This window comes from Cyclopterus lumpus, chromosome 5, assembly GCF_009769545.1.
Source record: "Cyclopterus lumpus isolate fCycLum1 chromosome 5, fCycLum1.pri, whole genome shotgun sequence".
In the NCBI taxonomy this organism is placed as follows: Eukaryota; Metazoa; Chordata; class Actinopteri; order Perciformes; family Cyclopteridae; genus Cyclopterus; species Cyclopterus lumpus.
Genome location: NC_046970.1, coordinates 19,970,390 through 19,982,838, shown reverse-complemented (window position 1 = coordinate 19,982,838; position 12,449 = coordinate 19,970,390). Strand labels below are relative to the sequence as shown.

General features: G+C 40.7%; 1 protein-coding gene across 1 annotated transcript in view; it reads right to left on the bottom strand.

The window, feature by feature from the left end:
- The window catches only part of LOC117730796 (cadherin-22), a 69,268-nt gene that overhangs the window by 45,233 nt on the left and 11,586 nt on the right, over positions 1-12,449 (bottom strand). The window lies entirely within an intron of this gene.

Sequence of the window (12,449 nt, the reverse complement as noted above, 5' to 3'; positions counted from 1 at the left end):
GTTCTCCCTGCATGCAAACAGCATATGAACAGAATACGATGCAGTATTCTACCTGATCGATGACAAAAGTTGGAACTAATGAGGGTGTTCAATTTTGCGGCTATTCTTATCTACATGGGAATGTGATAAATTAAAAGGTAAATTATCCTGAGAAACAAATGTTTGCGAATTGGGATAAAAGAGGACACACAGAAACGGATGGAGGGGTGCATGGATAAGCGTTCCTCCGGCATGTGCAATTACAAAGAATCGTGAATTCTGGCACTGCCAACAGCCTCGTATTCTGATATATTGCTGCTCCGAGTGGATTCACAGCACTGCATATTAACTAGGATGGAATGAGCCTTTAATTCATATTCTGAGTATACACATACAGGCATTACTCCATCCAAACACACCACCCTAATCTTCAGAAGATCAAGATATGCTGCATCCCAGTTGGCGATGAGTGAGATATCATCCTTATCATATTAAAAACACGACTATATAGGTATTTTCATTACTGGCAGCAGGCAGGGGTGAGCTAATTCTGCTCTCTTGGTTGGCCCTACCGCTGTGGGTCCAACAAAGTCATTTTCGTCCGTGGTATTTCTCCCTTATCTTAATTTTCCCCAGGTAACAATCAGTTTGATGCTCAGCTGTTTCTGGGTACTGGCTTCCAGCAACATCGGATGACTTGGAAGAACTATATAAATGCAAATGCTTCTTTATTGTGTTTATATTAAAAAGAGAAGTGAAGCAGGGAGTTTGGCACTTGGGTTCTTATTAAAGCTTTGGACTGCATCAGTGTTTTTAGTGGGAGAAGTCATTACTTACAGTATCTGTTGGCGTGGTTGGAATCTCACTTAAGCAGATTCTACTGTTGATGGAGTTGTGGGAATTCAATAAAAAATATTGACTTTCTCAGATTCAAATGTAATGCATATTGGAATTGGAGAAGTCTGTCTAATGGAGAGAAGCTCCAGATATTCATTAGCTCAAGAGTTGTTTTTCTCTCTCTAGCTAAAACTTCAATCAACAATTGCTCTCAGATGAGACAGCACGCACCGTAGCAATAATAATTTTAATTACCAAAATATACAGGTTTGTTTCTCTTTATTCCCCCTGATGGGCACATTTGTTTTGGATGAGTCGTTTTGGTTTGTTTATACAACAAAACTTTCTTTTTTCTCAACATGCAAGAACACCTGAATGACGCATTCAATTATACCTTATGTTGTTGCTGTTAGTTTTTATTTAAACAGCACTATTTTCAATTCAATATAGTTTATTTTGCATAGCCCAACATCACAAATCACATCAATCAATGGTTGATAGTATTCTTGCTGAAATGGTGACAAGTGTGTGTGTGTGTATGTGAGTGTGTGTGTGTGTGTGTGTTTACTATAGTACATTATTGTTGGCTGACCTGGTGAGGTCAAAATTGGAGCGGTCAACCAGAAGTCAGAAGGCCTGGGAAACAATACTTTTCAACTTGGTGTTTGTTACGTAAAACTTTTTACATATGCAACATTTGTGACACTTACTGAAGAAAAAAAAGGATATTTATTCACCTCACTCATTCATGCATTCAGAGCCTGCAGATATTTACACCAGCAAAACAATATTTAAATAGAAAAGTCAGCAACGTGCTAGTTTTCATGTGCTAATTTCTTTCAAATGTAACACAAGCGATTTTCAGTATAACAATTATATGATATGACAGCAAATTCAATTGCTTATGTTTCCATTCACCAACGCATTCATGGGAACAGGGCTTTGCAAGTTTTATCGAGGCCGTGCAGCTTTAAGGAGGATATGGCTGGGCTAATCATTTAACCCCCTCAAAATGCTTCAGACATAATTTTGGTTAAATACCATCAGTTTATTTCCACCACTTTTCAGTACTTCTATTCTATTATTAATGATTCTATAATTGTATTGTTATAGTATACCACATCTTTATTGCACACAAAAAAACAGCAGATATGTGAGTTTAACAGCTAATGAAGTAAAAACAACATACTTTTTGCAGCTTATGAATTATTCCGTTTCTTACTGGTACACACAATATTTCGGACAATGCTGTAACGCCGTCTTAGTGGGAGGAACATGACAGAAGCAACTGTCATTACAAAATAATAACATACAGTCTGAGTTGCAAATTACATTATATATATCGAGTTTCTCTCGAAGGATTGTGTAGATAATACTCAGGCAAACGGGACCATCTCTGGTTTAAAGGAGTAAGAAGTTGGGTATATCTTTTCTGGTTTTTTTGCGTGAAGCATTCCGTGGATGGTGGGCGATATCTATGTAGTTGGATTTATGCACAAGTTTGGTTTAATGGTATCAACACAGGCTGTCTGAATGGTATCCCACACCATTTCAGCACTCTGGGAGAGATGGTTCAATTACTGTGAGGGGAGCTGGAGGAGTGTGCCACGTGTGAGACACTAGACTGACAGCTATTTAAGAGGCAGCCTCATAAAAGAGATTTGTGCCTTTCTCAGCTGGAGACGTACTGGTGCGAACGTCAGTGGAGGGGTCTAACGGCTGCAGCACTGAGCCTCTTTCCCGCCACGACCCGCCTTAATCTGCAGGACTGAGTGCTCCCCGCCCGCATTATGGATCATTTAGTAAAGCCATAAAAGCTGAGGTGTTTTCACATGAAACGTTATTTCTTCACTACTTCCACTGTGATTCATTCCTCTCTCATCCACATAAATGCCCCAGGAGAGAGAGGTGGGGAGAGAGCGAGGGAGAGAAAAGGATGGGGGAGAGAGAGAGGATGAAGTATAAAGGGGAGAAAGATCTGTCATAAAATCCAATGGCCTGCTTGCTTTGATCCTCTTTCTGAACTCTACAAGGATTTGGGGATATTTGTCATCTCTTCTGACAGATTGTAAATTCTAATCGTTGTTAGCCTTGGAACATTTGTCTTTTTGAATATCTTATTACTTTGAAGCATTTGTCTCTACACAAACAATGAACAAAGTTATTCTAGAAGAGTAAACATTGAGGAACAGACTCTTTCCTGTGCGGAAACCCTTCGACACCCTTTTTATCTGCAAGCCAGGTATCACACTTTTTATGTCAACATGTACAATGCACACTAAAGACAGTGTCGAGGATCCTCTGCTTGAAGCTACAATAATGAAAACATTAATCAATTTCACTTGTTGCCGTTGTCTTGTACATCTTCCATGCCTCTTCACGCTTTCACTCTCTCTCTCTCACTCTCCATCCCTCCTTCCGCCCCATACACACTGACTCGTAGACACGACCACACACACACATACACACACACACACATCAGCCCAAATCAATTATGTCAAGCATTGTGGTTAAGCACATAATGGTGGATGCTACTGGTCATATACATAAAGCAGGTTGGCAGATCATATTGATTGTCAGTTGCTCCTGCCTTGTCGCATTGCTCTCTCCTGTGATTCTGCTGCTCTAAATGTCTCATCTTCTGTTAGCATTACAGGCCGCGGCTGTCCTAATGGTGACTGCTGTAATGTGCAGCCTCCTGGGCAACCGCTGTGGACCACAGCAACAGGAACGGTGATTATTACTTGAATCCCCTTGTGGAGTTCTCACATTACATACAAAAGGAGTGAGGGGTTTATCTCTCATGGTGACTATGCTGAGGGCGAGAGAGATAGAGAGAGAGAGAGAGAGAGAGAGAGAGAAGAAGAACAGAGAGAGAGAGAGATAGAGAGATAAAGGTCAAAAGAACGAGAACGACTAAACAAAGGAAATAAGGCATGCGTTATCTACTTGTCAACAACTTGTCCAAAAAAGTACCCCAAACTGAATGTTTGATGCTTTTTGCTGCACGTGTACAGGTCACTTGCCAGAACTACACTACATGAAACATTTTGGAAAATATCTTTTTATTCTGCCAAGTGCTATTCTCTTTGTCAGTCACCACAAAGGTCCTTTTAAAATGCCGGTTATTGTGTGATTTTTTTTATACTTTTCCGCATTGAACTTCATAAAGAGGCTTGAATCATACATTCCACAAGGCTTCTCGTGTGCGGCTCTGTTGGCTCTCAGTTTTGTCGATCTCCATAACTCATTTCAGATATTTTTTTAAATGAAGCGCCTGTCTTTTCCATATTTAGGAACAGTGCACTCGTCATGTTATCCTCAAAAAGGTGTGCTTGATTCTTGAAATCCTCATTGTTTCCGTTGAAATAAACATTTGGTCGAAAGACAAACTGCTACAACATAGTTACATTTAATAATCCTACAAAATGCACTAGGTTTTATGGGATTTCCAGGTCTCGAGGTGTCAAGGAATGCAAGAGCGCTTTTTTTTAGAAGATACAAATGCAGGACATTTTCTTCAAAAATATCCCTGTCTGTAAATGGCCTGAGCAGTTTGTCAATTTCTCCTACCTGTCTATATATAAAAGATAAATGCCAGTCCAAGGCTAATATTGTGCTACTTTGAACCTCGTTGTTTGTTGTTTGTGTTCGGTAATTCTACTGGCATCATTAGTGGATAATAGCTGAAGATAGTGGTCAGCTTATTTTCCTGCCAGTTGTTGTTTGGACACTGTGACGTGCCAGTCAGCGTTACCTGAGGTTAGAAGGCTACGGAACAGATGTCGTGTCGTGCCACATCTCTGCCACTCATAGGTCCTCGGGTCCTCTCTAATGGAACCACATCAATCACAGGATTAGCTGTGTGGAAACGTTTCACCTTGTTGTGATTCCAGCATCAAGAGCTGCCCCTCCTAGCCACATTTCCACCAGAGTCCCTTGCTGTCACCCGACCTTTGAGTGGTAGGAAAGGATGTCTGCCTCAGTGGCTAAATGGTTTCAAACCCAACAAACTGCGCTGCTTTGTCAGTCAGCTCACACGAGGACTGAAAAAAAAAAAAGTGACGGATGTCTCAGTATGCATGTTGTAACACAGTGTAATACTGATTTAAAATTGGAAAAGGCCTGTCTTTATTACTTCAATATTAGCTGGGTGTGTGGAACATAAGCATTAGGTTGGGGTGCGACTGTGTCAGTGCCAATAATGTCTGTGCAATATGTGTCCCTGGAAATTGTGTCAAAAAAACTCAATCCATCCCATGTTTAACTGTACAATATACCCAACTATACCTATGTAGTATTGTCAGGCATTATACTAGTTTATACTTTAGCCTCTGGGCTACATTAATATTTAAACACTTAGCATGGCTGGGAAAAACCAAAGGGAAAAGAGATGCATTCGATTGAAATATTTATGATGCTTTCCAAAACATAAATATTTGCCCAAAATGTCATACTACATAAGCTACCTGGTATTAACATATCAGCACCATGGAAAAGCTGTTAATATAAAAAGGTAAATCCACAGCCGACACTCTTCTGATGACACCTGAGTCAACACACAATAGGAAATAAATAGTTTCCCATTTATGTTTAATTCTACAGTCCCAGTTATGTCGTAGTCCCTACATTATTTTTTAATCATACTGAACCACACAACTGTGTCTGTCTCTAAGGTAACAATACACTTGTAATTAATAAGATTTTTCTGTCTTAAATGCAGAGATTAAAACAAATCTCACCCCACCACCTCACTTCTCATGCCTCTGTAAGCTTTGCTGCAAGCAAAAAGTAAAACTTGTGCCATATTACTTTTGGAAGTACAAGAGTAAAAATACCCCCCTATACATGATACACAAGGCACAAAAAGTTCATTTGGAAAATACATATCATTTAAAAATAATTTTAAAAGCATCTGAGGAGTACGGCAACAGCGAAAACATAAAATGATCTAAAACACAAACAAATATCTTGAACTATATGCTATTTTCAATTCCAAAATAAAATCTGCAGAAATAAGTACCTAATACTTAAATAAGTACTGATTTTAAAGGTCCTATACTTACGTATATTCAACAAAACAAAACCGACATTTAGAAGGCATCAGCTCTATTCATCTGTTGCATCTCCCTGAAGAACAAGCCAACATAACTAAAATAACCATATTAATTCTCAATTGCTCACATTAATTTGCCTATGACAACACCAGAAATGTGGCTTCACCCTGGCTACTTCAAAATATTTCAGCTTTTTGTTGGACCAACTTTCCGAATAAAACATTCACTTTTTGATGTCTTTCTGAAGGAAATGACAAAGATATCAAAGTTATCCACATCACCTAGCCCTCAACGTTAAATAAGCCTTCATGCAGAATACATATTGCTCTTTCTAAAAAAGGTATTGAAAGAAACCCTCTGCAGTGGTTTCTTTACAACCTCATTTAGATGAAAAGACTCCAGAAACTAACGATATATGTAACGCCCAACGAGGTGTCCTTTATCAGGAATTGATTTGTGAAGGACTTTCATTCCTGATTATGAACACCTTTATATGGCTTTATCTCACTTATACCATGGTCATTTAATATTGATGAAAATGTCACGAACAAATGATAAGCCACGTGTACTTTCAGCTGCAGGCTCTGGGGCGGTAACCCACATTGGATGGAGGTAGAAAGATTTCAAATATGATGGACATTTGGAAACATATATCTTGAAACTTGCAATTGGATACAGCAGATCCCCAGGCCTAGCAAATATGAAACCTCAGAGGGATTCCTTGTCTGGGTTTTATGATCTTATGAATGCTGACCTTCCCTCTCTCACTGCAGGGAGACCTGGTATACTACTCAGGGGCTCCCCAAGGGAGACTGATGTCACATGGATGCATCCCTCTCTGTGGGGTGGACATCTGGGACACACTCTATAGCGCCACAGTAGGAGATACCTGGTGCTGCATGCTCTTAGGGGTCCCCCTCTTGAGTCAAAAGGGCAACTCTCTCTCAAGATACTTTCTCTCAAGACAGCGCTCCTCCTAGCCCCGACCTCGGCCAGGAGGAGAGCGAGTGACCTATGTGCGCTGTCGGTCTCGCCGTCCTGCCTTTCTTTTACAGAGGACGGAAGTGCAAATTCCTGCAAGACTCTTTTCCATCAAGAAGCATTTCTCTGAGAGGATTTGTCCCTCCGGCTCATCAGAATGAGGCCGAAGAAATGTCTCACTGACTCTACCCAGTCCACACTTTGTCTCAGTACGTCGTACGCACGTTTGACATGAAGAGGATGCAGCGGCTGTTTGTTCCTGACGGAGAGCACTCACAAGGCGTGGCCTTTCAAAACAGCATTTGTCTCACTAGGTGTGCGGTGCCATCACACACGCCTACAGCGCAGTGAGAGGAGAGCTTCCTCAGGGTGTCCGCAGGACTTCACAAGTAGCTTATTATCCTCATCCGTGGTTCTCCCCGGTAAGGATGACAGTCACAAATCTAAACACCAGTGCTGTGTAAAGAGAGCTGTAGAACAGTCCGTGCCTCCCTGCTTCCTTATGCGTAGCATCTACAGTCTGGAAACTGGTTTGTGTTGTCTGCTTGTGGACCTTGATGTCACACTGGGTCTTACATCAGCTTCACCCTTCACCCAATAGGGACAGCCCTGAGAGAGCGAAGCATGTACAACAAACATCGTTAGTACGTTTTGTACGTTTTGATTTTATGAGTAAAGGCATAGCTCACACAGCTGTGGGTCCGTCTGGCTCCATCTACACCAGCTGATAAAATCCTGGTTACAGTTGTTAGCAGAACTCAATCACACAACTGTCATGTCGCAGGTGTGGACATGTGCAGGACTAATAAGTAAATAAATAATAATAAATTGTAAACGAAGGCTTTGAACGCATCCTTGTTGCTATGGTTTCTCATTTACTCGGTGCGTGTGTGTGAATAAACATTTAGATTCGATCCTGATGGACATGTGGCCCCTTGCATGGGAGCCTCAGCCATCAGCGTATGTATGTGTGTGCGTGAATGCGTGAATTTGAAGAAAGAGTGGTCAGAAGACTAGAAAGGTGCTGTATGAATCTAATTCCTTCTACAGTTTTTGCCCAATATGAATTTGAGGTTTATATAATGGAAGAATGGGTGTTTTAAATGAACGGACCTGTAAATCTCAGATTACCTCGCAAATGGACATTGCAAATGGCAACATTAGCTTTTCAAATCGCAAGTGATTTACATAATGCTGGGTCCACTTTTATTCATAAAATATACAATGGATGGTGAGCCATAAAGAGAAGGATGACCTGTTAGTTTGTAAGTGAACGTCCATTAATCAAATAGACCTATAATGCAGTTTTTAATTTCTTAATTTCCTTTTAAAGGAGCTGTATTTGACATTCTGACCATTAATATAGAGGCAAACTATATTTATGTGGAGATATAGTGGAGTAATTTCTACCTGAGCAAAGAATTAATTTCTCCCTCTGTGGGTATTGTTATCGGAGCTTCTCCTTGCTTTGTTGACATCGCCGAGCTAGCCGCACATGCTTTCAGTGCACGGGTTAGCTCACGGCTGCTGCTCTGCACTGCGCTTGTGCAGCGCTTACAGCTGACAATTCTATCCTGACCGACATGTAGAACCCACCCTCCGGTTCCCCATCAGGTAAACACTGTTAGTTCTGTCTGCACTTTTGCTGCATTGCAGTTAGCGCTGATAGTGCCGTTAGCTGTGAGCGGCAGGTTAACCGTCACCATGTTGAGAGCCATTTAGAGGCAATCAAAATGCTCCCCCGACCTCAGCTTAAACCTGAAGAACACTAAGTAAAATAATAAAATTTATAGAAGGCAATACAAACTGCATTATTCCTATATCATATACAACTGTTTTCTTTCCATATGTATGATGCACACTTACATACATTTAGTGCATGCATACAACTTTTACATTGCAGCTAACCTAGTTTTGAGATAAACGTTGAGAGCATGCAGCCATACCAAAGGGACAAGGTGTAGGTTTGCATATGAATAGTAAGGGCATGTCCCTCACCAATATGTAAGCAAACACTTTGGCGAGTGAACAAATTGCTTGTTGAGAGGCGTGGAGAAATGCGCTTCTGTTGTGGACAACATGGCTTCAGCTAACTATAAGTCCCGGACCTTGGTAATTTTTTCCTAAAAAGCCCACTGTCTCTCTGCATATAAATGACGTGAAACTGGTTTAAACTGACAGCTATCAATAAGATATTACCAAAACTTATTGACACTGTTGTGCCATTCTTCAGTAGCATACTCGTCTGGCCTTCTGTGCTCCGAGGGAATGTGATGGTGAGACAGTGGTGATGAAAAATTGAGTGGAAGTTGATTTTATTAAAAAATCAGAGGTTAATGGTGCTTGTGGAATTGTTATGGCTCACAAGGACTCGCACATATAACACTGCTGGTTTGAAATTTAAGTGGATCTAGGCTGCACTTTTTCAGCAGAGGTCAAGTTAACATTTGTGGGGACGATAAGCCACAACATGGTGAGATTTAGTTTCGTTTTTACAGATTAAGACGATTTTTTTATTTGAACTTTATTCTCATTTAAGCGACACTTTTTTTTATTCTGACTTTATTCTCAAAATGTTCACCATAAATTAATACAGAATTCACTCAAATGCAGAGAATAAAGTGTAGAGGAGGACCACCGATGAAGAAACCAAACCTACGCCCCAGTAAAGGGAGGAAGGTTAAACAAAAGGCAGTTTGAGGATTACTTGCTCCGATGCACCACGATGTCAGTAAAACATACTTAAATTAATAAATATATTGAACCAATCTTGGTTAACTCTTGTTTTCACCATATCTTTCATGTGTTTTTATTCTGTCAGCAACACTATTTAAAAATACACCCTGCAATTGGTGGTCATTAGTGAGCCAGTAAAATGTCATTTGTCAGATAACCTCTATGGCCACACTGTTGTCTCAGCTAGCTCCAACTACACTAAATATCACATATTTTGGATTTGTATAATAAAGAAATAGAACAAATATTCATTTGGGCTGTAATTAATATGGGTAGCCCCCAATCCCTATCTTCTAGTCAGTTCCTTTTTGCTTGTGTTCAGTCCAGGATGTCCTCTACCAATAAATTGTATTACATCAATTCTTCACAGTCGTTATCATCATGAGTCAGAGGACACAACTAGCGTTCTGCAGTGACACCATCCATGTTCCCTCTTCTTTCGCAACAGAAAGACATGCACGGTTCTTAAAGCAACATTCATACACTACACATTTGATTTAAGACTGCAATTTCATTAGCCTCACATTTTCCAAAGGACAACACAGAGCTCAGGCCCTCACATTTCATCATCGTTGCTGATTGTGTGTTATTTGCCCTCTCTCCTCCTTTTCAGAGTTAACCAACCCTTGAAAACAAACGGACAAAGTAATATGTTTTGTAGCAAATGCTGGGCAAGCACGCAGACGTCTAGACAAACAGACAGACAGACAGACAGACAGACAGACAGACAGACAGACAGACAGACATACCTCAGAAACATACATGACAGGAGTTATAACAATGAATATGCTTCAGGGAGCTGACTACTGATTACTTTCTTACTATTATCGCCTCACGTTTTCCAAAGCAGTGAGCACAACTGATGCGGCCGACGCTTGCAAACTGCTTCTAATACGACATAAAAAGCAAACCCTGTGTCAGTTCACAGGAGCTGTGTCACATTTACATGTAAACAACTGATGCTAACCAGGGGTTGAGTAAATTGTGCATTCACACAGTAACATTAAAAGAAAATCCAGTCCATACACTATTAAAGATGACAGCATCCTTGTTTGTTGAGATAAAAGAAAAAAGAAGAAATAAAAGAGCTGCCTACATGCGGGAGAAAATGAAAACAATTGTAGATGTTGTTGCGATAGCTCAAAGGACATTTTGCAAAATCAAAACAAAAGTGGCTGCTGTTTCTTTGGTTTTATTTAATTATCTTTGAGTTCAGACTAAAACCAGCAATACATGTGTCTGTCTCTCAAGCAATTCTGACTCACCTTCTGTACACAGCACTCAGCCCAAAATCCATTTGTAATTATGTAAATTCAAAGTAGGTTACACAATTCTAGTTTGATTTTTAGAGAAAGCTAAGTAATGCCCTAAAACAGCTGGGCACTACAGTTTTGTTTTTTTTAACAATTTCTACTCCTACTGTTGAAACAGTACATCTTCTGGGGATTATTTTTAGCTGGGGATTAATACACATTTGGTGCTGAGGGTGATTATTCAGCAGCAGGACAGCGTATGTGGAATTGACCCAAAATAAACTGCAGTGCCCATCGTAATCACCCAGGGTTACGGCATGGCTCACTGATGTATTAGTTTGGGGACAACAACAGACATCTACGGCAAAGAGGAATACATCTAGCTCGGGCTAAACTCAGGCCTTGGTTTCAAAGGCAAAACTTGTTAGGAAGGAAGGTCTTGCTGGTTTGGAATTTGTTGACAAAAAGAAAAGTATTCCAATAGTCTTCACATTAAAGTTATTATATTCACCAGCTACTTGAGCTATACTTCAAACATGGAAGGAGGTAGGAGGACATTGTGCAGCAAAAGCCTCGGAGCCGGTGAGTGACGTGTGTCAAGGTGGTGTGTCCGGTACCTTTATGTTCTTTTAAATCCCTTCAGTTATTGTCATTGTACTTGTGACCTTATCACGTAAATGACAAAAAAATACTGCTGGCCCCAGCTGATGTTCGACAGTGGAACAGCACGACAAAATGAAACAGGGACAGGGCAGGAGAATGCTTGGCTAAGCAGTAGCTGTTACCTCATTAAGGCCGGCGCTCCACAACGATGTTTAAAACATGAACTGCACACTCATTTACTGCGTAATTTGACTGAGGTGCAACAGGGTCGAGCGAGGGGGAGCAGCCAAAGTGGAAGGGTCGTGATCATTAAGATTACATTAACTAACAATAACTAAGAGTGATCTCTGTGACTCCACGTATCTCCTTCCTGTCGAGATAATGGCTCTCTTGCTTCCCAGGCTATTGCATTTTTTTCCTTCTAAATCTCTGGATTATTTCTCTTCTATTTGTCGCTCTCCTATTTTGTGACACCCTTCAATTGCTGGTCTTTCACTCCCTCTCTCTCTCTGCCGCTCCCACACACACACACACACACACACACACACACACACACACACACACACACACACACACACACTATTCAGTTTTAGAGAGCACTGTAGGCAGAAATGCCCATGGTTTGGATCATGCTGAGGAAGCAGGAATTAATTCCAATCAGGCTTGAACAGGGAAGAGCCGTTCCATTCTGCACCACTCCTGGAGTCACTCACCCAAGAAGCACCCCCACCTCTACTTAATATGCATGATAACACACACACACACACACACACAGATGCAAAACTCTGTATCGCACACAACATTCTGAGCATACATGATATTGTGATATCGCTTGGCACCCACACAGAATTTTGTTTATTCAACATCAGCGGGGCCTGTGACATTAATATCATGCTAATGAATCCCCTGACACCCTCATTCACCTGTCTTTTCCATTTCGCTGAGAACCTTAAGCAGCCGTGGTGTGCCACTAATACTGTAGCTCACAATAAGAACATGTTTG